We start from the raw sequence: 26,147 nt of genomic DNA on the forward strand, positions 1-26,147 counted from the left end.
GCTCAATCTAAATATCCTTTGTTTGTATTTTTAGGTTTTAGTTGCTATATATACTAAAGGATTTTTGCTACATATTGCAACAGATACTCAAAAATCACGTATTTTTACACATCCTCTGATGTGTATGTATTTTTGTTCTCCTTCCAACACCAAAATTCCTCTGCTTTGAAGGTTAATGGTTGCTGCTACTGAAAAATATTCAGTATGATCTCAGAACAGCTTGTCACAGGACGTGAGCTAGAAACCCTCAGTTGGTGAAATAAGGATATAGTTGGGTGATATAGAGTTACATAAGCAGGAATTCTCCAAGGACATTTTGATGAAGTCCTTTATTGCTGTGAAAAGCTTCACAAGATTATTAATGATCACAAATGGTCAGAATGTTTTGCGTGCTCAGAAATGGGATAAAAATAACACACCATTTTTATTTTAGCAGCGTGCTAGTGTGGAAACACACTTTGTATTATAGTCCCATCCTTGCTGTGATAGATCACAAATCTATTGATCTATTAATTCTTCTACAAGCAAGTGAAGTGCAATGCCCAGGGAACTGTGCATCCATCGCTCTGAGTTTGAGAAGCAGTCTATGACACTCTTGAATGTACCTAAAATAATAACAGATTTCTGAGGGAAGTAACTGCAGTTCTCCATAGAGACTGAAGGGTGTGTGACAATCAGAATGCCCCCAGAACAATGAGGGAAAGCCGGAAATGGAAATCACATTCTTCTTGGTTGGTATTTTCCTAATCACATGCTCTTAATGAAAATTATGTGGCAGGGTCACTGAAAATCAGATTAACCATATGGCGAGCACGGTGCTTGCTTCGTAATGCACGGGTTTGCTGAGGATTAGAAATCTATTAGAGAGCAGATTTGGAATTCCATTGAAGAAAGTAATGAACTGCATTTCGGTGCAGAGAAAGTAATCTCAGATAAGGAGAGAGCACAGCCAGTTTGACAGTGTGTTGAAGAGGTTCAAGAGGTGAAGTAAAAGTCACGCAAAGCCACTGAGGAGATACACTGAGGTGAAGTTCTTTTATTTATTTATTGTGCTGTAGGTTTCTTGAGCAGGAATTCTGTAGATGAAGTGCATGCACGAGCAGGTCTATTAAATACTGAACACATGGGGCTAAAGAAGCACTTAGTGAAGAAGCAGATAAAAGGTCTCAAAAATCATTCAAATAAAAAATTAGAAGATAGTGAATTATGTTGTTTCTAAATATTCAGTGAGCTATTGATAGATCAAAACTATATGTGAAGTGGGCTTACAGGATACACAGAATCTCTAAAATTAGATGGGAAGATATTTTATAGCTCAAAAATCTGAAAGGAGACCAAGAGGCTATTCCTAATTTTCATTTTGCAAACTCCAAATACAAACCCCAAAACACTAGAATGAATTTCTGTGTAGTAATAGGATGAACTGCAAACAAACTAGTGATTGTAGTTGGATTTTCTCATTTATTTGAATATGGTACTTCTGTTCCCAGTGAAACTGCATAAATATGTTTTTCAAAACACAGAGTAGTACCACAGAAATCAGTATGCACACAGTGTGTTGCTTCAATATCATTGCCAGGTTTCCTTGGATTCCAGACTTGACATGTCATAAGAATTTATTTTCTTTGCATAGCATGTATATTGGGCCTAAATTAGCTGTCAGCACAGGTAGATGCTCACGAGTAGTGAATTTTAACTTTTTGCTTCTCTGTGCTAGGGGGACCATGGGCTCCCCAGCTCTATGATGTGATGGGCTGTAGTTTGATTTCCCCCTCTGGCCAACTGTCAGCAGATAAAGTCAGCTATTTCTGGGTGTGGCTTTTTTCCTACGATTTCAGAGCTCATACTGCTTACAGAACAGTGAGAAAGTCAAAATATTTGGAGACATAATCTGCTCCTCACAAGTTGTTCTTCCATTAGTTGACCTATAAAGAGAGGCTCTGCAGAGAGCAGGGGGATATCAGACTTCAGTCTGTACCTCAGACAGTTCTTAGCTCTCAAACTGTCTGACCCAAGTGCTTGGGGTCAACATTTGGCTCTGGTTTCTGTCACCTCACACAAAACATTTAATCATTGCACGTGCCTGTTCTGCATTAATAGAATTCATCTGCCCTGTGGAATTTATCCACCCTGGACGACACATGGTAAGAAAGTATTTATTCTCAAGATACTGAGATCAGCTACCCACAGGCCTCCCTGACTGATCTTTTCCCCCCTTCATTTCTTACAGGCAATTGCAGACAATTTTTCATCCACTTTCAGGCTTTTCTTTCTGGTTTGGGATAGATTCTTTTCTTTGGAGCCTGTGCATGGATTTGGTTTGCTGCTTGTTCTTTTTAACTGTTAGATGAATGCATTGTTTTAATTTCACTCCCTTTTGCCATTATTTCCTTCAATGTGTTTTTAATTGCATGATCTGCCCAATTAAGCTGCAGCTTAGAACCACTTTTGGTGCTCACCTTGCAGCACTTGTTTCTATACACTGCAGAGTTACAATGAATTCTGCTTCTCCATGCTTGTCTCCTCTTGCTGCAAAATACTTTTCTTCCTACTTCCATTCCACCATCTTCCTGACCAAACAGTTTTCCTCTTCCAGCTGAAATTCCATGCATATAATCCCAGTCACATTTTTTCCAGCTTGCATCCTGTTTCAAAACCTTCCACACCTTTACTGTTGATTTCTCTGTACAAGTTTCAGCAATTTATTCTGGTGAAAACTGGAATAATATTCCACTGGAATAATATTCCAGTGAGAACCTCCCTCCTGAAAAGCCCATTTGAGTTTCCCATCCCCTCCCAGATTTCTCTGCAGTCTTTGTAAAGATTCTGTGTTATGTTCTCCCTTGATTCAAGTGGAAGCAGCAAAGTCATGCTGCTTCTCTAATCATCTCCATGTGCCTCAGTGCCATCCTGTTTTGTCTTCAGTTAGTATCTATGTTTCCCCTCCTTTCCTTCCTTTCTCCTATGATGCTCCAGGTTTTCTATTCACACTACAGTCATGCTTCAGTCCTTCATAATGCAAATTTCATAGCTTTAGCTTCAGTGTGCTTTTATGTGTTCTCCTTTGTCTTTCTCCTTTTCATTTATGTGTAACTGAAGGTGCAATTTAGAACTTTGTACATCTACTTTTCAGTTATATCCTTACTTTTCTTCCCCTTTTGCTTCATCAGACATATCCCACCGAGGTCACTAAAACCTTTTCTCTCAGAAATGTCCAGGACTCTGATTCAGGGCTTATTCTTCTTGACCCATCAATAACACTCATATCAACTATCAAGCATATCCAACCTTTTTCATGGTGGCCCTCCTTCTTGGGCAATGATCCCAATAAATACCTGCAAATCGATGTGTTCATTGTCTTATCATGTTTCAAATCTTCATTCAAATTGTCAGTGAAGGCATCAGTAATGCAACTCCTCTGCCATTCTCACCAACACTCTTCCAGTTTCCCACATGTAGATCCATGTTAACTCTTAATGCTCCTCATATTGCTCTTGTTGGAGTACCTGTCTTTTACTCTGGATCTGGGTATCCTGTGGCTCAGTCAAATCTTGCTCCATAATTACTGCTCTAAGTTCTACAGCAATAGTAATAATTTTATGAGTAGACAGAATCCTATTGACATTCAGCACTGTAATCAGCACCTTCAAAAATACTTATAAATAGTACAGGGAAATTATTGGCAGGAAGGTCAGATGTTTCCTAGGTTGCTTAAATAACAGAAAACAAAATTAAATTCCTCTTAATGAGTGTGGCTTGAGACTGATTTTCATGGATTAAAACAGATTAACCCACTAAACATAGCTTCAGCTCCTGATTCAGTTTTTTTTTTTTTTTTTTTTCCAAAGCTAAAAGGCATTTAAGTTCTTCTATTGATTCAGTCTTTTTTTTTTCTTTTTTGTCTTTGGACAAAAAACAAAACCAAACCAAGGATATAAATGAAAAATTTGACAAAGAAAGGGTTATAGGATAGGCCACCTTTTCTGAGTGTTCACTGAGAAGGATAATCAGATGTGACGAGCTGACTAATACAGATGTGGGCTGAACTGTTAAAAAACAAGAAGTCTTTCAGAAGAGGATTCCCAAGAGACAAGGATGGAAATGTGGTTTTCTCTGGTGTGTGGCCAAAGATTTTAGTGTGAATATTGGGTTATTACAAGCTGTTATGTATCACAAAGGAATAATCAAGACCTTCTTTATGCTTATGTTTTCTGCTGTCCCGTAAAGACAGTAACATTTGTAAATCTCTCAAAAGTTATTTAAGCCTTGCATGTATTTGCAGTATCCTCTCCTGCCTTACTTTGAGGGGTTTCTCTCTTCAACTAGATTATCATCGCATCATTAAGAAAAAAGGTTCTTTCTATCAGGCTCAGTAAAACCTTAACAAAAACAGTGTTCTCTGACTTTATTTCATATTCAGCTTCTCATCTCAGCCTTGCTGACTACAAATTGGCCTTGGATACTCTCTTATGCAGTGATCTCCAGTCTTTTTTAGTGGTTGTCTTGTCAACAAAAGCTCTTCATTTCTCAGCTCTCAACTATATTTCACTTCTCAACTAGGCAGTCTCACAGACTATCTTAACATGGGTGTCAAACTTAAAATAGTCATATCTTTATCAAACTTCTAATTTGCAAAACCCTGACCCAGTACATGTATTTTCAAAGACCTTTAAGATCATTGGGTGCAGGTGTTAACACTGTCAAGTCCACCACTAAACGGTGTCCTTAAGTGCCATATCTGCATGTCTTCTAAATGCATCCAGTGTTGGCGACTCCCCCACTTCCCTGGGCAGCCTGTGCCAGTGCTTAACAATGTCTCCATGAAGAAATTTTTTCTAATACCTGATCTAAATTCCTGCTAGAACAACTTGAGGTCATTTCCTCTTGCCCAGTTCTTGTTACCTGGGAGAAGGGACCAACCCCTGCCTGGCTGCACCCTCCTTTCAGGCAGTTGTAGAGAGTCACAGTGTCCCACTGAGCCTCCTTTCCTCCTATCAAACACCCAGCTCCCTCAGCTGCTCCTCACCAGACTTGTGCTCCAGACCCTTCCCCAGCTCTGTTCTCTTCTCTGGACACACTCCAGCCCCTCAATGCCCTCCTTGCAGTGAGGAGCCCAAAACTGAACACAGGATTGAGGTGAGACCTCACCAGTGCCCAGCACAGGGACAATCACTGCCCTGGTCCTGCTGCCACACCAGGTGCCATTGGCTTTCTTGGCCACCTGGGCACTGCTGGCTCCTGCTCTGTCACTGCTGACCAGCACCCCCAATACCATTATTTTACCAATAATCTTTCCAGCCACTGTCCCCAGCCTGTAGCACTGCCTGGGGCTGTTGTGACCCAAGTGCAAGACCAGGCACTTGGCCTTGCTGAACCTCAGGCCACTGCCAGACAGACCAGAACCTCAGACCAGCCTGCCAGACACCTCTGTAGTGACTTTTTGCCTTCCAGCAGATCAACACTCCAGCCCAAATTTGTGCAATCTGCAAACAGACTGAGGGTGCACTTGATCCTGCCACTCAGATCACCAATAAAGATGTTAAATAGAATTGGCTCAAATACTGAGCTCTGAGGAATACCTCTAGTGACTGGCCACCAGCTGATTAAACTCCACTCATCACCATTCTCTGGGCCCAGCCATCCAGCTGTTTTTTTTTTAATTCAGGAATTCAATCTCCTGTGTCTCTATTACCATCTCTTTGTATTTTCAGTTTACATTTTTGCTTTCCAAGGTACAGTAGAGCACAATTTAAGGAATGACTGAAGTGTTTGCATGGTTATTTCCAGCTTTCTTCTTTATGGCTATCACAGTGTCTTGATTATCTGAATTTAATGGTGGATGGAGTTTTGGGGAATTAAAAATTTCTTTGTAGTCTCTGATCTCAATGCAACTGTAAGATTAGGAGGATATTGTCCGTGTAACAAGGGAAAATTAAAGAGAAGTTCTGCCTTGAAAGATTTTCACTGTCCAATCTCCCAAGACTTATTTTTCTTGTATTTTGCCCGACAAGGAAACAAATTTTCCCTTCCTCTTTTTTTTTTTTTTTTTTTTTTTTTTTTTTTTTTTTTTTTTTTAGTTTATGGGAGAAGGAGTTGAAGTTAACCTCACCTAAGGGGCTGAAGTACCCTTCCTAACCTTTCACATCCATCTGGTCTTGCTTTTAGGAGGGGAACAGGCAGAAGCCATCTTTTTTTTTGTAGGAAAGGACTGACACATTTGTACCCTTCCAGGTGCATTCCTCTGCTGGCCTGTGGTTTGCACACACTCTTTGTTCCCTCAGGATAGGGAAGTTGGAGCTTTCAGGATGCTTCACTGCCAGCCAGACCCCTGTGGTAAAGATTTGGCTTTATCCTTTAAAAATACAGGAGTTGAACTAAATGGCAAAAGGATAATCACAATTGTTGAGGAGTCACTAAAAGCCCCCTTGATGTCTACAAAGTCTTTTCTGCAGAGAAGGCTGTGAGTCAAGGGTTATGGTATTTCTTGGTGTGGAATTTTCGAAATCTGGTGGGTCATACAATCATAAAGTGATTATATAATCACAACGTGGTGCAAATGTGAAGACTTGATAGGAGGAAGGATGCCATTTCCATGCACAGCATCATGCTACTGAGAATGGGCTGTCTTGGGATGTTGCACTTCTTCATACACTGAAAATGGACTTTAGTCCCCAGTATCTATCGTTGGGTGTCCATCTCTAATGATCAGTTCCTTCAGGCAAGATCTAATTGAGTAGTACAGTAATTTTGTGATCAAGATATAAATTTATTACAGACTAGATTGTGACTGACAAGCTCATTTCACCTATGACCTAAACTGACTATGAACTCAACTCTTCTCAGGTAGGAAACTGATGTATAAAATTGTTTTCAACTCATTGCCAAGGGATTTACAGTGCACATTTTTAGTAGTTTAATCTGGGATTTAAACCTGAAACCAGTTAGTAGAAGGGTTGACCAAACCCAAGATAGACAGATAAGGCAAAATTTTTTTCCAAAGTAGGATCACCTCACAGAATGTTAGTGTTACCAGAACTTTGGTGGGAAAGACAAAATCCCTAGTTTTTATTTTAGCATTGAAATACACAGATATAATATTTCTCAGAAACACATCTATATATTATGTTCTTGACTATACACTAAAAGTACAAAAGTTAAATAATTATTACAGTGTTCACAATGTGTGTTTCTGTATGCTTATGCTAGTGATGATAGATATAACATAGTTTTAAAAGATACTTCCTTTAAAATGGCATGCAGACTATGCTAATGCAGATGTTGGTCAGCATCTTTTTTTAAAATAAATCCCTAAAAATTTACCACAGCCAGAAGAAAAGGGAATGGCTTTCTCAGACATTTTAATATGCGGAATTAAACAAAGCAAAAATTATGTTTATGCTGTACAGTTAATAACTTTTAATAATCATCAAAATTCTCTCTTTCTTAAAAGAAATTAAGTACTCTCTAACTTTAAGGCAGGCTGAACAAAGGCCTTTCAAGAACATTTTCCTGTGGTTCTGTAGGTTTATTATCTAAATAGATATTCTCATTGATTACTGTTTGCTTTGCTTTTTTTTACTTCATATTTAAAATTGCAATATATTTGAATACTTACTATTATATGGTCAGTGGAGTTATTCATTTAATAGGTCAAATAATCATTATATTTCACTAGGATGCTGGGGTTTAATTCATTTAACATTTTAATCTTCCATCAATTTTTTTCTTTAAGAGGATTTCAGTGCATATACAGGATTTGTATAAATCTGTGGAGTAAATTTATTCTTTTAACAGTTTTATTATTTCATCAGAAATTCATTTAAATGGATTCTACTATATATCACATTCACTGCCAGTGTGGCTTTAGGTCAGGCTGTAATTGATGCAAAAGCAATGAGGTATTAAAAGAGAAAGGAAATAGCTGAAATTGGAAAGGGTTCAAAAAGTGTGCCATTGTAAGGCCATGACATTCCTTGGATATAATGGGGGCGGGGGATGAACCACACATAAACCATTTTTGTCCAAAGCCTGGAACAGTTGCTGATTTCAGGTTCTGCCAAAGCCAGAATATGTGCTAAGAAGGCCAAGTTTGAAGGGGCACATCAACACAAGAATCCCATATCAGGGTGTAAATATGATCCCCTCTATTTGAGATAATTCTAGAAATATCAAACCAGAAAAATGTGGGGGAAATACCTTCTTCTTCTTCAGTTTGTTTATGCAAAGAATTTGGAATATTCAGGATTTTGTGGTGTTGCTTGTTTTGTTTGGAGTTTTGCTTGTTTTGTTTGGAGTTTTGCTTGTTTAGTTTGTTAATGTAGGCTGCTCTGTTGGTATGGGATGCACAGAGCAGTGACTGGAATATGTTCCTTTTCCCAGGTTCTGAGTTAATTGGTAATGGCCAAGCTTAGCAAAAAAGAAAGAAGTTAAAACTACTAGGGGTTTTCATGTGCACAGGCATGTACAGAGAGGATTTATGGGGAAAAGGAGAATGGTGCAGATAGTGAAAATGTGTTAAGATTTCCTACATATAGAAAAAAAGCAATAAAAAAAAATTCTGCATTTCTACATGTCACCTACTACCATTTAATGCGTGCAGCATAAGGACAGACTTTTAAAAGTATTAATCAAAGTTAGTTAATGACTTACCTAGGTTGTTATACTGCAAGAGCTACAGGCTGTTGGTTCATACCTCTGTCCAGATCCAGCCCCACAGCTGTCTGTGGGTGACCTTGCTGACAAAAGCTCCTTGGCTGTGTGTGTGTGGAAGTCAAAGACAACCAAAATGCACCTGGCTGTGTGACACCTTCATTGGTATTTGCTGCAGGAGCTGATGGAGCTTCCCAGTATATATGGGGTAGTCTGTGAACCTCTGATAATGCTGGTGCACTCAAACAGCCAACTTGCATAACCTCAAAATAAATAGAAGAAAACAGTGGTTTAAAGCTGGCAGTAGACAAGGAAAATTGTAAAATAGCTGACAAAAATTCAGAAATTCTGAGGAATATGCTAGAATTGCCAATATTTGGAAGGAAGTTTGGAATATAAGTAGCATTTTAGCACTGATGAGGAATAGTTGATTAGATCAATGAAAAAAGATATAATGGTTTGTTGAACATGTACTGTGCTTCTGATTTTAATTCAGCAAATAAGCTATAAAAATCAATTATTTACATGTAAAACTAAAATGCCATCTCAGAAATTACAATAATTGCATATAATTTAGTTTTCACAGAGACGTTTTAGATGGTATCACGTAATTATTTCTTTTGTAATAACTATTTAATCTCAAACATATATGGGGGATCCAGGCTATGGCTGAGAGCACAACGCTTTTAGGCTTATGGTTAACAGTTCAGTAAAGGTAAGTTTTGGTATTAGGAGAGGCACAATGCCTAAATGTCCAGCAGTAGTGGGGGTGCAGAAGGGTTGGCACAAGGGGCAATAGCCTGCAGAACGTTTTCTCTGCTGTCAGTTTTCATCTGGGTGATGGCTTTTGAGTGTGGGCCACGCCTCAGCCCATCCTGGTGGTTGGGGTTAAGGTTAGGAGAGAGATAGTTTGCACTTTCTTCACTCAACTTGATAATTGGTTTTTCATTTTCTCTCTATGAGAGCTCTGTATTTATAGGAAGCCCTTCCATCACACTTGAAGTTGCACCCTTAGAGTGATGTGATGGCTTTGTATGCTAGGAATCTGGTGCCTTCAGCTTGCTGCAGTCAATTTACTTTTGACAACCAAGAAATTTGATTTTTATAATGAGGCGTAAATCACGGGAAAGGGTTGTCTATAATGGACTTAGTAGAGTTAGGAGCAAGAGTGCATCAGTTCATATCAAGAGGATTTTAAAATAAATGCACAGTAAAGGACATAATCTTTATAGAGAAGGAGAATTTGAAGAAATTTGGGGCAGCCAGTTAATAGTTACACAGCTTGGAGGTTCAAAAGCTGTTGTTGACTTGTTATGGTCCATTGTGGCTCTGGTGAGGTACTTGGTTTGATATGTAAGAATTCCAGGAACCAGAAGGCTGGCAGAGAACAGAAAGATGGGGTGAAGTGCAGCATGCCCAAAACAGCTGCAGTGTCTCACTGCTCAGTACACTGAGCTGCATGTTTATTAAATTGAATTATACCTTTAAATTAATTCAATTGAATGTGAGACGAATGAATTATAGATCGTTCTGGGTGAGGCTATAAACATGGCTTGATAGAACCCAGCACCACAAATAGGAAAAGACTACAATAATGTATTTGCGTGTTTACATATCACTCCCCTGTGGTGGCTTAGCAAGCAGAAAGAAGTCTAAAACCACAGGAGGAAGGTTTAAATAGGATGATGCAGACATTAGTGAATGATTAACTGTAATTTCACAAAGGTGGAGGGTAAGCTGTTCATTTTGCAGAATCTCACAAATGTGTTTTGAACGATTAACTAAATTTGCTTGGCAAAAGTTTAATTAAGGCTGCCACTGATTAGCGGCAATTCTTTAACCCAGTGTATAGGCTGGCTACTCATTGTGTGGAGAGCACAGCAGGAATGATAGGGAGGTGTTCAGGGATTTTTGGGACTGTGTGTGCTACCCCACCTGCAAAGAGCAGAGGGGATCAGACAGCATTCCAGAGCTCTCCTGAAAGGCCCCACGTAGCCCCGGTGGAGTGTCCCTACGGCAGCATCCACACACAGCCAGCTTGTGGGCCAGGGCACCAGGGAGCAGGGTCAGAGCCTGTCCTCCCTGGTGAAAGGATGCATGCTGCTCTCAGCGCCCTTGGCACTTCTACAAAGCTGCAAAACCAGGCTGGGCATTGTGTCTGCAAGGAAACTCCAGGCAGGGAATGAATGGAGCTCTCCTGTGCTCTCCTTTGCTCCTTCTTCCTCCTACAGTGCACCCTCCCCTTCCTTCTTGCTGCTCTTCTTCTTTGTGATAATGAGTGTAATCTGTTCCTGGCTGGTTACACCAATATTTTCAAATGCTGCTCATGGGTAATACTATTTAATGACATTTGTTTCACTTTTTTTTTTTTTTCTTTTCAGAAGGGAAAAAAAAAAAAAAAAGAGTAGTGCTCTTAATAGTAACTTATGACTAAGGTGATTAGGAAATATTTCCTTGAAAGCATTTTGAGAGGAAGCACAAATATTCCTTTAAAAAAGCACAAATTCTCTTCACAGGTTTATCACAGCCTTCTTACTTGTCATTTTACTCAATTGTTAAACATGTCAGCTTTTCGTGACAGAGATCCTGGTTTCACAGTGAGGTTCTCAAGACCCAGTGAGGAGTGTTGGTTGTCAGATAATGGTAGAACAGGTAAATCTCTGTGATGGCTCCTGGATGCATCTCTGCCTTTTAAACAGGTTCATGAATGTTACTATAAATTAAGAAATAGTGTACTTGGATGGTTGACACAGTGACATACAAGTTAAACACTGTTTATTATTATAAGTGTTCTTTATAATTGAGAAGACCTGTGGAATCCAGGCAGGATTTCAATGTCTTCCCAAGATTTGACAAAGATATAATCGTCCTGTAACTGAAATGTCTGCTGCTTTTATGCCTAAATCATGCAGTTTACTGGTGTTCCATCTGTTTGCTCCACAACTTACTGTGAATACTTCTTATTTTGGAGACACTGAATATTTCATTTATATCTCTCCTATATTGTGATGTTTGCAATCACAGTGCTATTCAAGCAGTAACTTCACACATTTCAGAAGTTCCAGCATTACTTCATTAGCAGTTTATTGAATGCTCAGTTCCAAAATATGTCAGTTACCTTGTTTACAATGATTTTCAAGCTCACACACAAATTTACTAAAAGGTGAACTCATGTTGCTGCTCCATTAAGAAAGCCATATGTCTTCCTCTATATTTGCACCTAAAACCTAAACTTAATGTCTACTATACCAAATATGTTATTTCTATTTTTCTATCAGCAAACTATAAATCTAGCTAATTTTTAGCCTGCTTGCTTTCTGTCTGTATAGCTCATTACTGTGTATCATTATTGCCTACAGCAGTACAATAAACAACATATAGTCAAGAAGTATCATAGCCAAAAAAATTTTAAAAAAACCCAAACACCTGGAAATCATGAATTATCTTTGGATCTGGTTATTAAGGATGTTCCTATCAATCTACATCTGTGCTTTGTTTGTCCTTTGAATACTCATAAATAATTAGCTTATCTCCTTCTCTCAGTGTCTAATATAAAGCACTAATGGTGTCAGGACAGCTTGCTTTGACATTTATGAAATATGCTATGATCTACCTGTAACTGATTGTAGGGGTAGCTGGAAGAGCATATTTTTAGATTGCTTCTCTTTCTGTTATCAGAAAATCTGTCAGCCTTAGCTGGAAGGCTTAAGCTGTTCCCCTACTTCAAGGAGGCCTCTGCGTGTCATGCCCTTGGGAAGCATCTGTTGTTTAATTTTGTGAACCGATGTTCAGGTTAAACTGCAGAAGATTAGCCGGATCCTCCTCCTTTTTGTGCTGCACCTGCTGTCCCCCAGAGCCCCCCAGGGGGCTGAAGGCTGTCCCTGGGGACCAGGATTGTGCAGGAGGCAGAGCCTGGGGGCTGCTGTTGAGGTTCCCAGGGAAAGCATAGGGAGCGAGGAGGGGAGACAAGTGGGGGGAGGATGTTGCCAGCAGGTCCCTCTATCCCTCGACCTTCTCAGGCTCAAGGTAACCCTTTCTCTTGCCTCTTGAGGCACCAGCTTTGAAGTCAGCTTTCCTTCCCTCCCAGAGGCAGGGTTTAGACCCTGTCCCTGCTTCTCCTACCTGATCCCTTGGATTACTGTCTTTATTGATAAAATCACACCAGCTACCCAAAGGGGCAATGGTAAGACCACATGAATCCCTTATACTAAGGTATTGCTATTTTTTCAAGTTTTCTGAAACGTCCATCTTTACAGTAGCACAGCCATGCCACTTCACTATTACTTCTACAGTATACAATTACAATTTAGCCACAATGGGTATCTTTTCATCCTTACCAAGGTGCTCTCAAGTCCATGTGTTACTTCTCCCACTGGTGAGCACAAATCCAGGTTTGCCCACCCAGGTGCTGTTTGCTCACCACCCACCCCACAGCACAGTGGAGGAGCAGAAGTGTGTGGGTCGGGTGATGGAGATGGGGCCCTGTTCCTTTGCACTTGGCAAGGGCCTAAAGAAAATAGAACAAAAAGAGGAGTTTCTTCTGGGCATAGGCAGGGGGAAGCAGCTCTGTTTCAATGTCAGCAGGGTACTCTCTGCAGAGCTGGATTACCTGCCTTCACAGAAAAATCCACAGTCCCTTTTCCCCACCTAGAATTAGGAGATTAAACTCAGGTTTGACATCTTTTAGTCTTAGAAGCAATTGACAGGTTTTAGAGAAAGTACTGGATTGCCATAATCCGGCTGTAGGGTGACAGATGTTTTTTTAGCTGGGTTTAGGTCACCAGGTGGGATGGCCTCAGTCCTCCAGGTTAGTCTCAGGACACAGGTAGTAAGATGATGTTTTGAAATTCAAAGTAACAAAGGGTTACAGAGGAACTCTGATAGAGTGTTTTGATGATTTGTGGCAGGCTGCTTTAGATGCTGCACTGTGGCTGCAGATTCTTCAAAGTATTTGCTGCTCCCTCTAAGTATAATCTCAGTTTTGTGAAGGTTTAACATGAACCAGCTGTTCAACAACCATATGGTGACCTCAGCAAGACACCAAACTGACTAGGTTTTTTCAGTTTTACTAAGTGGGGGGTTTTATGTGGATACAAAAAAATGCAAGATAGAGAAGTTTATAAAATATCTCTCACTTCATTCACTTCTACTCTTGGAGCAGCTGCTTATGCTCAGCCTCTGAACTGAGTCAGTCAATTTACTCCAATAGATACTAAATCAGTCCCTTTATCCTCAATGATTAGACAGCAGCAAAAGGCACATCTGATAAAACATGGAGAAATCCAACACAAAACTAAGCTTTTCCCCCCAGGAAAAGAAATGAGCCTTAACTGTGACTGAGCAGGTTAATGGCAAAACTGTACCAAGTAAAATCATTCTGCAAAATGAAAGCATGATCAAAGACATTAGACACAGGCAATAGCATGTTTAAGGTACAATAAAGAGTGTCTCAAGCCATATTTGTCAGCTACTATTCCTGTCTTATAATTAACAGCTGATTACAATTGAGTTAAATCTTAACACTTCACATTGCAGATTTTTTGTAAACAAAGTAATTTGTTTGGCTTAATTTTGTACTCCAAGTAACCCTTAGAAAAGGTTTACTTCTCTGAAAACCACCATCCATCTCTTAAATTCAACAGTTTTATCAGACCTGGCTTCCTTAAACATTTTACTTTTTTTTACAAAGATTAAAAAATACACTGTGGAGTAAAATTATCTCAGCTCTGAAAATATGAAATTGCATCTGAAGCAGTGCTTCAGTATGTAGTAATTTACTGTGGTGGCTCTAAAGCACAGATGGGAGAGTATAGAAAGAGGATTAAGCTGCTTTCCATATCCTAAACTTTATCAGGGATAACACAGAAAACTGTGTCATTCATTACTGCCTGGGGAGTTCTTAAGTGTTAACAATTTATCCAGCTGATACAGTAGAAAAGCTAGGAAGTATTTTTTTTTTTTCATTAGCAATAACAGGCTGCAACTAAAATGAAAGTCAAAGTTGCATTGCAAGAGTTTTGTTCACCTGCCAAACAGAGGAAATTAATTGCTTCACCTTACATCTAAGCCAAAGTCTAAGTGTGTGGACTCAAGAAAAGCACTGCTGAAATTTTTTTTATCTGGAGTCTTTATTTCTGAAAAGGTTATTTTTGCTACATTAAAAATAAGGAATAATGAGACACTGGTTTAGATACTTAATGCCATGCAAGGTTTATGTTCATACACCATGCTTCACATCACACAACTAAAACAGTTTAGGATTTAGTTGACAACCTATTAAAATCAGAAGGAATACCCTCATTAACATTCAGCAGCCTTTGGATCAGACCTACCCAAAGATTCAGCTGATAATACCAATACATGCAAGAGATTACAACCAAAGTCTTGTTATCCCTTGTAATTATATCTCCCTCATGTTTGTTTTCACTTGGATGCTTTGGCAATTTTTCTAGACACTTCTGTTTAATCTGTGCACTTGGATTTAGCAGAATTTTATGACTGCAGTAGTTTTTCAATGATTTTTGAGTTTCTACAAATCCAAAGTTGTAATGCTCAAGTGGCAAGGGTACTGTGGTTTTTCTGTAAAGATGCCATTGCAGAGTAGCTCTTCATTTTGTAAATAGAAGCTCATTAATAAACATGTATTTTAATTTAAAAGGAAAATAAAAACCAGAAAAGGTCTGTACTTGCAGGTTTTCTAGGTGTTGTCACAAACCAGTTTATGGAACCCAGTGTGTGTGTGTGTATATATATATATATGCACAAAGATTTCTCTGCCACAAGAGTATGCATTTAATCCTGAAAGTGGTAGGTTGATTAAAAATTTTTCCATTACATCTTTCTGTCAAATTCTGTAGGATTTCTGCATGAAAACCTGGACCACTCAGACAGCTGCATTGAATCTCTTTTTACATGGTATTTTTTTCTCAGTTTCCACTGAAAACTTTTGCTACAGATCTATTTCTCTTCTCTTAGCTTTCGTTCTATTAATGTCTGCTCCCAGCTTCTTTTTGTAGGCTGGACTTTTTCTTCTGCTATTACAATTAGTACAAAACCTACATGTAACATGGAGATGTAGGATACCATTTGAAAATGGGAAAACATTTCTGGAGTACTTAAGATCACACAAAGAGACACATTGCACTGAGATGTTTGGTCAAGAACAGATGAGTATCCCATCCCCAGCAGTGACTGAAATTTTTATTAGTCATATCCAGAAATGTAATTCCAGTCCTCATATTGTGTTTTTTTCTTTTTGACTACATAATCCCTTAATAATATATTATGACTTTCTTGGTGTCTGTGAGATAAATAACATGCTATCTTTAAGGAAGTGTAAACTCACACCCAGCAAAACTGTGGCTGTGGCTGACACCACTTGCAGGAGCAGTGTAAGTTTCCAGATCAGGCTAGGATATATTCCCACACACTTTTCCTCTCCATTAATTTTTCACATAGTGCCATCATTTTCTTGAGTGGATACATTCCTTGTATCCACTCAATCCAACTGGGCTTTTCCAGCAAGGTACTAATGACAAAATGGACTGGGCTTCCCTGTGGTTAGTGCTACACACAGCAGCAAGCTACTAAATTTCAGCCCATAGATTTTGACTTTGCCACTGTCTTTTTGGAATGGCTCCTTCCCCATCCTCACTGTTTCTCTCCTGGAAATTCCCAGAGATTGGTGGAAGGAATGCAGTGGTGAGCAGAGGGAGATGACAGAGTAAGATGCATGCCAGCCTTTGTTCCTCAAGTGGTCACTCAGAAGTAATAAATAAAGAAAAAAAAAAGATTGGCAATTGTACTAAATATACTGCACAGTTTACAAACTAACTGCAGAATTAGACTGTTTCCAGTTTAATTCAGAGGATGAACGAGTATCTTTGTTGGATGCTTAGTACACAAATCTGGTTTGTGGTTCAGATTTTGGTTTTCTGCAGACTTCTTCCCCGAGCACACATAGCCAGTCCTCCAAAATGTTCTATTTTAGTTGCTGCAACAATTTTCATTTCTACTCAAGTGAAATTAATATTTAATGTTTATTGGCACTCTGACTGGGGAATCCACTTGTATCCCCTGTCAAGTGACTGCTCTGGCAAGCAGGCCAAAAAGTCATGCACAAGCTCTTACACATTTATACATACCTCTCCTTAGCTCCACTGGTGTCTAATTAATCTGCATAAAGCAGAACAGCTGATTCAAAGTTCTGGAGAAGCAGGAAGTCACCTCGTGTGGTGAAATCACATAGAAAAGAACAGAAAACAAGAAGAAAATTTGAACTCTAGAGAGAAAGGATGCTGTGACTGGTGGGTTGCAGCAGGAAGGGCAAGTCCTGTCTGCCCCTCTACCCCTATTCTCCACAAGGCTTCCTTGTGTAACATTGCCCTGAAGAAAGCAGTCAGATTAATTGCAGAGATACCATAGGAACATGAATGCATAAATTATAGATCCTGATTTAGCTTTAATGTAGGGTAGCTGTCTAGCTGCTAACTATTGTCAAGAAATCTACAGTGTCTGAATTTTTGCACAGACAGACTTTACATTTCTAAGTGTCTTTAAGCATCTTAAGAGTGAGGAAGCAACCAAAACCACAGATTTGAAAATCAGCATTTTGACTTCAGACATTCCCTCATCAGTGACTGCTAGGTGACATGATGTTGATTTTTAATGATAAAGACAGTAAACTCAACTGTATGACAACATTGGTGTAGTGCTACGTTCCCTGCCATGGGGACACTGAAAGGATAACTGTGCTAAAAATTATGAAATTTTAGATCTGATAGCAGTGAGTGCTAGTGATGAAGGTGGGAAGGGATGGCCAGCAGTGCCACCTCTGGAGTTCCACCCACCCACTGTCCTGGGTAAAACTGCTTCTAGACATTTGTAGCACTAAAACAATATGTGTGAGATTCACTAAACTATTCCTGATAGATATTTGGAGTTTATTTGTGAGCATTTCTTTCTGCGTACAACAGAGTTTTCCTTTTGGTGTTTTTAGGGTAGCAGGGTTTTGAACTACATGTGGATTCAATAGAATTAATCTTGGCTGTTCCATGGTTATCCAGGATAAAAAAAAATCCAGTCATCTATTCCTGTGAATCCCACTTTGAAGAATTTGAGTGAAATAAGAGCAGGGAGAGTCACAGGGGAATGGGTCTCTCTTTGATGTACAAGCCTTTGAACTGTAACTGTTCCTGTTGTCCATACCCTTTTTGCAGATTGCTGAATGCCAGTCTTCCTCAAGAACTGTCCCAATTGTTCCTTGCTCTCATCAATTAAAAGAAATTAGCCTATCCTGGTAGAAATTCCTATTCAAACATGGGAATACTGCCTTTGGTTTTTCCCTGTTTCCCCCCTCAATCCATCTGTAATTCAGTCAGGTGATGTTCATTGTCCTGCTGAAAGAGTCTGTTCTACTTACTGTAGAACAACACAGAAATTTCTTCAGCAGCAGGTTTTTTGTTGTATTGTTTGGGGTTTTTTTGGTCTACTTCTTTTTTTCATGTATGTTCCAGTTTTCAAGTTATCCATCACAGGCTTTTGGTCAGTTGCCTGAGGTAATCATGTTCTGCTAAATCAGGGCATGGGGGCAAGAAAGGTTACCCTGCTCAACCTTTATAAAGTTTCTGGAACTGCCAACTCTGAGAATCTTGTTTAACCAAGATGATTAAAAGAGTGATAATATCCAGTTACTATCTCTGAGACAATTTGGCCATCTGAGGTACCATGAGGACTCAGCTACAGCAAGCAAGGCTGTTCTCCACAGAAATGAATATGTGCTGGTGTGCTGCCAAGATTATTCTAGGGCTGCAGATGGCATCTACTGTTCCCACTGTATAAGCCTGGTTTAATGTGACTGGTGCAGACAGTGTGTAGCCGATGGAATTTTTTTACTGATGCGATGTGATAATCAAATTTAAATTTTGTTTTCCCTAAATATTTTAGAACACACCAGCCATGTGTTGTTCTTACAACATGTCCTGACTGTAGTATATGAAATTCTTCCCCTTGACATCGACCTCTTCTGCATATTTGATTATCTTAATAAAACCCGTAACAGCTGGTACAGACGGGTCCTGTTTTGGCGGTACAGAAGTCATGAGTTGCCACTGGGCATGAGAACTGCCATTTTTTAAAAGGGGCCATAAAAGGCAAATACAGTTTGTCTCTCACATGGCATAGTATGTTTGTAGAAGTGATGGAAAGTGCTATAACACATGGAGAGGCAGTAAGACAGTGTAGCAGGGTCGTGAATAGTCAAAAAAGAGGACACTCCAAGCTGGAGGCTCTGCAATCACATGCACAGAGATGTAAACAGCTCAGATTGTCACTGCATCAGAGGATGCCTCCTTGCCTCTAAGAAATAACACTGTCCTAAGGATTAGCTACCTGGCTGTGACTGCTTGGGGACACCAGATCAGCTGGCACAGCCCAGGTGAGAAATATGAAACTTTGCTAATATCCAGCAGCTCAGGGTCTATCCAGAGCACCTTCCACGAATATAAATGCTCCATCCAAACAGTGTGGAGCTGTTAAGCTGTGTAAAACAGCAAGGTGGGAAGAAGTGCTCTGAGGGCAGCATCTATTACTTGCTGAAGCATGAACTGTTTTATGTGGTCTATTCCAGCTCATTACTATATATGCAGCCCTTAAGTGTTCAGAATGTTGTCTTTCAAGCAAATTTTGTGCTGCTTGGGTGCATTCGTACTCACACTTCAAAAGTGGTCTAGAATATTAGAATCTCATTGGATTTTTCTAAGTAGAGTTTGAAACCCAAGTTGCAGTGTTAGAGAAAAGCTTTATTTGACACAAAATCAACAGTTGCATTGTTGTACTCCTTAATGTATAACTGCTATGGATTGCTGGTCTTCTCAGGCTGTATAAAAGAATTGTCTTTTTTTATCAGAAAAATGGTTTTATATAGTAAATGGTTTTATACCTGCAAATCTACGTTAGAATTAGTGCAATCAAAATGTGTTTCTTGTACAGCAGAATTTGTTGGGAACAACATATAGAAGAACTGGCTGCAGGCAGCAGGTACCTATCTAAATCAGCTAAGAATCCATGGGATAGGTAAATGAACACTAAATGGAAAATTTCTGAGTTCCTAATTTGATTTTCAAAATGGGGAATCTCACAGAAACCTGATAAGAAAATGAGAACATGAGACAGGAGCTCACCAGTGTAATTGTTAGGCTTTATTTATTTATTTTTTTTTTATTCTAGATGCTGCTGCAGCCTCACTGTCTGCCAGTGAGTTCCTCTTGATTTGATGAGAGTGTCAGGAAAGATTCCAGAGGACAGAAGAATAATTTTAATTTGGTGTTGCGTCTACAAATTTAGGCAGATGCAAATCTGATCTGGCTGGCTAAGAGCCAGGTCCAGCCCCAAAACCAGCAGAAGATGTGGTGGTATGGATAAAACAGTACATTCTGCTGCCAGGCTACTCATGGAGGTGCAGGGGCGGAGGGTGGGCTGTGAGAAGCAGCTGTCTCCTGTTTCACTCAGAGCCTGGTGCTGTCAGCAGCCATCTGTGGGTATGTCCTGAAGGCAGTGCTGGGGAACAGGAGTAGGTGTCCATGGCCACAGGACCTGCTAGGATAGACTGTCCTAGAATCATAGAACCACAGAGTGGTTTGGGTTGGAAAGGACCACCTCATTCCAACCCCATGCCATGGGCAGGGACACTTTCCTCTATCCCAGGTTGCTCAGGGCCCCATCCAACCTGGCCTTGAACACTTCCAGGTTTGGGGCATCCCCAGGTTCTCTGGAAAACCTGTGCCAGGCCTCACTATCCTCACAGGGAAGAATTTCTTCCTAACATCAAATCTAAACCTCCTCTCTGTCAGTTCAAAGCTATTTTCCCTTGTCCTGTTGCCGCGTGCTCCTGTAAATTCTCTGCCTGTCACGTCGGTTCCCTTCAGGTACTGGGAGGTGCTCCAAGGTCTCCTCAGAACTTTTTCTTCCTTAGGCAGAACAATCCCAGTTCTCCCAGCCTCTCCTCCCAGCAGAGCTGCTCCATCCCTCTGCTCCCCTCGGTGCTCCTCTGTCCTGGCTGCAGCAGGTCCCTGTCCTTGCTGTGCTGAGCCCAGAGCTGATGCAGCCCTGCAGGTGGGGTCTCAGCAGAGCGGGGCAGAGGGGCAGAATCCCCTCCCTGCCCTGCTGCCCACGGGGCTTGGCATGAGCCCAGCACACGGCGGGTTCTGGGCTGCCAATGGCCAGGGCATGGCCAGCCTCTCCCCACCAGCACCCCCAGTCCTTCTCCCCGAGTACTGTGGGTCCATTCTCCTCCTAGCCTGTCTTTGTGCTTGGGATTACCTTGCTCCAGGTGTAGGACCTTGCACTTGGCTTTGTTGAGCTTCATGAGGGTCACACAGAGCCACTCCTCAAGCTTGCCAAGGCTCATCTGGATGGCATCCCTTCCCTCCAGCGTGTTCACAGCTCCACAGAGCTTGGTGTGCTCAGCAAATCTGCTGAGGGGGAGCCCAGTCCCGCTGTCCTGCACCCACAGCCACCCACCTGTGTCCTACAGTGTGAGAACCTCGGCCTTGCTCTGGGATCTCATGTGGTGGTGAAATTCCTCCTCCAACCCATGCTTCCAAAGAAAAACTCCGCAGGCTTAGCTGTTCGGTCTCAAGGCAGTTTATTGCTAGTTATCTAACAGATTATGTTCTCGGACTGCAGCTATTTGATCAGCGGCCTGGGCAGAGGCACACACACCCCCTGACATCCTCTCTATCTGCTGTCTTCTTTGTCTCTCTCTCCGCCCAGGGCTGCTGCTATCTTTTATAAGATATATTACGTATAACATGTTTACAATTATTCCCCAGTACCTACTATCTACGTTGCCAAGTGTTTTTCTACTCTAAACCAATCTGTGAGTGCCAACATCACCAAGAACATGGAGGTAAGGAAGAAGAAGGAGGAAGAACAGGATCAGCCCACTTCCCTCCATCTTAGAACTTCTGACCCCCATGTACAAAGTGAAAACCCCCCTGTACATGTGTTAAAACCCCCCTGTACAATACTAAAAAAATTTCCCCTCTACTTTGTAACTACTTTTACTATACTATCTAACCTTTTGTGATTGCTTGTTCCACCTCCAAAGTTGGTAATTCATTCCATGGCTCAAACTCAAAATCACAGCTGTTTTTCAGTTGTCTGCCAGGGTCTAGAATGCTTCTGACCAAGGCCTGGAACCTCTAAAAATGTCTGAGAGACATTTTGAGTTCCCACACTACAGAACACATACATTGGTAGAGGAGCTCTGAATTAAATTGCCAGAAATTCTAAGATCGATAGATGGATTCTTTTTGGCTTCATTTAGCTTTGGATCATGCCCTCAAGGAAGAAATAGATGACTACAGGCCTTAACCTGAATTCTCATAGGCAAGAGTGGAGAGGTAATCTTTCTTGCAGAGTGGATTGGAAAAACTCTGCTAGCCTTTCCAAATTCTGTTCTAACTGCTCCCACCAGGCTGAGTGGCTGAAAACTTAGACAGCAAAACTGATTGTTTGGTTCTCTTTCCAGCAGGGTGCTGTCATCTTGATATTAAAAAAAAAAAAAAAAAAAAAAAAGCCATCAAAGTAAAAGGGAAGTAGGGTGATGGAAAACTAAATGTTTGCAAAACAGGCCAGTTCTTTGAATTTCCCAATCCATTACATAACAAAAATGCATGAACTGTGTGATTAAGAATACTAAGTAGTAAGTACAGAAATCAATTCTGTTTAGTGAGCATTCAAATCCCCTTGAGGATTTAAAATGTTTTTTAAAGTCTAAGGAGGTGTGTGGGGGGTGACATCTTTTCTATAAATGCATAGAATTACTAAGCACAAGGGATTTATTTAACCAGGAAACTTACATTACTGAGATTAGACATCTCGTTTTCAAGGTGCTCTGGGAAGATAATGACTCCTATACCCATAATTCACTGTAGACATCAGTTTTGTCTGATAATACATAAATTGACCTGATGATAGAAGTTAGCAGTTTTCACTCTAAATTGCAGTATAGTGCTAGATAGCAATAAAGAATGTGTGGGGGTGATTCATTGAGTTTCTGTAAATTATAGAGAGGAGGATTTGGCCCTCCGGTTTAGGAAATATACATTTCCTCTCTAAAACAGAGATGCAGTTTTTCCTTTCATTAAATTATAAAAGCTCTGGAAAACAAAATCAAATCTTTTGGAGCAAGGGAAAGAACAATGTGGTTATTTAACCTGAAAAGAAGGTTGGCCTCAAGGAATAGCTGAATGTTACATTGAATCACATGGAAAACACCATGGGCTTTTATGATGCTGTGATTAAATATGATCAGTTAGCAGGAGAAGGTGCATGAAATTCTGATTGCAGAGTTTGATGGGAATTTTGCCAGTGACTTTAATATGCACAGAGCTTCTCTTGGATCCTGGAAACTGTGAAAGCATTTTACTTGCCTATTTGATTTTGAGTTAGGGAATATTCACAATTCCTGTCTTTATTTGCTTGATTTTCTGGGCTGAAGTAAATGTTATAGCATTTTATGTTGAGTAAGATTAAAATAGTCACTAACTGAGCTAAACTCTGTTGAAAATCCTTGTTGCAAAGGTGTAAAAACTGCTGTATTGAATTGATCCCTGCATCTGTAAGATTTTCATTTCAGAGGAGGAGCAGACTATTGCAATTTGGCAGAGGTGAGAAGGATTGGGGAGCTTTTTCCTTACCAATTTTTAATTAGCTGCTGAATGTAAAAGGAGGAAATGAAGAAGCTGCCTCTAAATTGAAGGAGATTCTAAAAGAAAAAAAAATCAATACCGTTTAAGGAATCAGATTTTTAGTTGGTACTTCATGGGTCCTTTCCAAACTATTAAGTAGATGTAATTTAGAGCCACTGATTGGAACATCTGATTCAGGAATATCAAATGTTAGTAGCTCTGTCTTGGAAACTCTATTGTGTTTGTGGTCTGACATGGAGATTTCTCCCATTTAGAGTGTCTTCAGGAGATGTGCATGGCAGAAACTGTTAAACTTGTCTTACAGGAGAAGTCTCCCAGGTTCAGACAGGGGCTTCTCTTGGAACACATGGGTTCACATGGGAGCTTCCCATGGGTGTGGATCACAGAGTTCTGCACAGAACTGCTTTGTCACCTGCCTGCTGGAAGTGAACAGGAGGACATGAAAGGAGACAGGGGTTTTGTCCATTGTGCACCTATGGAATCCCTCACATGTCAGGGAATAAGTGGGGTGTGGAGTAGGAAAGGAAGTGCTGAAAGTTCTTCTCTCCAAAGAAACAGGACAGCAAGAGGGAAGCCTCTGACTTAATTTCTGAACTTCCCACTCCTCACTAAGATAATAGCAAAGCACTATGTTTACTTTGAAATTATAATAAAGTAATAATTCAGCCTTTTATGTGGAGTGAATAGAGAAATGTGACCACTCAGCCTACAAGCAGTTGCACGTTTAACACTCAGGCTATATCAGGCAGTAGCATTGTTGCTTTTAATTTAAAACCTGTATGAAAACACTCAGATGACAAATATATGATGATCAGCTAGATGTAAGATATAATTAAGGATTGATATGCTATAAAAGGAAAAAAACTGGAGGAGGAAGAAAATAGGAGTAAATATTATTTCCATATTTACTGAAATGCGTCCAAGTTAACAACTACTAATACATTATTTTATTTTTGTCCATCACACAAAGGAATCTGTGAACCACACAGCCCTGCTGAGTTCTTCCAGTGGCAGGTGAAGCTGCACCAGTAGAGTGGCTGTCATTAGAAGGGGAGCCTGGAGCTCGGGCTCAATTGAGAGTACCTGCACCACAGCTCGACCTTTACTGCTTGTGTGCCATGTTAGATTATGGATTGCCACTTACCGTGAGCACACAGCTGAAATCCAGTCTCCTGAAAAGGCCAAGGATGCCTTGAGATTTTGAGATCTCAGCTATGAAGTCTATTCATTGTGTAGGAATAGAAAACTCAATATACGAAAGTCTCAATTTGTGCAACTTTTTTTTTTTTTTTTTTTTTTTTGACGTAGAGCCCAAGCATACAGAAATCATGGAGCAGTGATGAAAGAGAATTAAATCCTAAATGTAGTGCAAGATTAAAGTTGGGAAGTAAAGGTTCAAGTATTTGATAAAAACTTTTTCCTGTCCCCTTATTATAGTGGGTTTGCTGTTCTGTTATGCTTCTGCTGCAGAAAAATACACTATTTATAACACATAAAATATACATAGAGATCACAACACTGATGCTACTGTCAAATTTGATCTATTTAGTGACTGTTTTTTAATTATTCTCAAAGCTCAAATTCTTTCCAAAGAGAGCTGTGGTGTCAAATGGCATTATGAACTCTTGCTGAGTATTTTATTTACATTATTCATCCTGATAATAATCTGTTGCTTCCTATTTTAATTATTCTAGTAGGTGTTTCCTTACAGTTTGTGATTTATCTAGTAGTCTAATGTCATCTCTAGTTTAGGCCTATCAACAAACTTGACCCTTACAGAAAGTTGTATCAGTGAATAATAAACATCTAAAGTGCTACTTTTTCATAAGAGTTTTACCACCGACAGTACCCAAAACCATGTAATAATGTGCATTTTTGCCTTCCTACACAGTTTCCTTGCCATATATGTGTATTTGTAACTGTAGGTACAGGCTGCTTTTTCTATTTTAGTGTTTATGCTTAAATTCTTCTCTGTTCTACATGTCTACAAATATAGGCAAAAATTGAAGCTTAATAGCTTAGTTTAAGGTCTGCACTTTTAGTTTTACTCTTACCTTGAGGATCTGTGGTATAAAATCAAGAAACTTCCTCCTAAATGTTTTGGAGTAAATAGCCAAATCACCTCTAAAGCTACAACCCAAAATCAAGATATTAAATCAATCTGAATGGAAGACACATTCCCCCTGAGTTACTTATTTTAATTTTACTTGCTCTTCAGTCTTTCTGGAGTTTTCCAGATAGCTATTACTGTAAATAGGCATTAAAGAAAAATAAAAGTCATTAATTCTCTGTAGCAGGAAAGGGTGCTTTTGGTCATTACTTTCATAGTGCTCTGCACATGAGGTTTCTGCTGGTAGTTTAGTTTTTCCAGCTGGAGAACCTGAGGCACAGGAAGGATGAGCACTTGCTCCCTCACAAGAAAACTAGCAAGTGAGCCATAAAGCAAATGGAAGCCCATCTGTGGCAAGCTTGGTCTCCCAAATGTCTATTTTTGTGTCACTAGGTGGTAATTGACAAAATCTGTTACTAGTACTTGAGTTTATAGAAGGAACAAATGAGAACTCTCTCATTAATTTGCTTCTAAATGATAAGATTTGTCATAAAACTCTACTAATATCTGAAATCAATCTGAAATTATAACTGGAAAGGAGACCTGGGAAAAGCCTTCAAGAAGACTTTTACATACTTTACAGCAAATTGGAAAAGTGTCAGGTAAGGATTTTTCCTTTTAAAATCCTGAATCTCATCTGCATTTGTTTGTGTGAGCCTTGTTTGGGTTTTGCT

The 26,147-nt window shown here is 39.9% G+C and overlaps 1 protein-coding gene across 1 annotated transcript in view; it reads left to right on the forward strand.

Annotated features, from left to right (window-relative positions):
- The first annotated feature begins 19,201 nt into the window (after window positions 1–19,201).
- Window positions 19,202–26,147, forward strand: part of SAMSN1 (SAM domain, SH3 domain and nuclear localization signals 1) — a 90,651-nt gene continuing 83,705 nt past the window's right edge. The window contains exon 1 of the mRNA XM_085556642.1: window positions 19,202–26,075. The gene's annotated coding sequence lies outside the window, so the exon portion shown is untranslated. The remainder of the gene's footprint in view (window positions 26,076–26,147) is intronic.

This window comes from Lonchura striata, chromosome 1 (assembly GCF_050655825.1).
Source record: "Lonchura striata isolate lonStrDom1 chromosome 1, ASM5065582v1, whole genome shotgun sequence".
Taxonomy (NCBI): Eukaryota; Metazoa; Chordata; class Aves; order Passeriformes; family Estrildidae; genus Lonchura; species Lonchura striata.